Source organism: Limulus polyphemus, unplaced genomic scaffold (genome assembly GCF_000517525.1).
Source record: "Limulus polyphemus unplaced genomic scaffold, Limulus_polyphemus-2.1.2 Scaffold2584, whole genome shotgun sequence".
Lineage (NCBI taxonomy): Eukaryota > Metazoa > Arthropoda > Merostomata > Xiphosura > Limulidae > Limulus > Limulus polyphemus.
In genome coordinates, this window is record NW_013668194.1 from 8733 (window position 1) to 9173 (window position 441).

A 441-nucleotide genomic window follows, 5' to 3' on the forward strand; every position below is an offset into this window, starting at 1 on the left:
CTGGATTTCGAATACATTCTATAACCTAGTAACCCACGTACGCTATCTTATAAAAAGTATACAAAAAGTCATCTGGATTTCGAATACATTCTATAACCTAGTAACCCACGTACGCCATCTTATAAAAAAGTATACAAAAAGTAATAGGAAAACAAATTATCGCTAAATAAAAAAGCTATGCAGAAATGACTACTGAACTTGAAAAAAAGGAACCAAACAAGATAGGGATGGAAGTGGACATGTCACTTGATCCGGCTAATAATCATTTTCCAGACGATTCTGCTATGATTAGTGTCTGGCGAAAAGCTTCAGTAGATATTTCCTTTGCAACATCTCAACCAACAATTGGTCCAGTTATCAATGCTACTTTCAAGTTTTGAACAACTCGACTTTCAACAGCTACATATCTATGTGTGCCAATGTTTCCGTTTATCAACATTA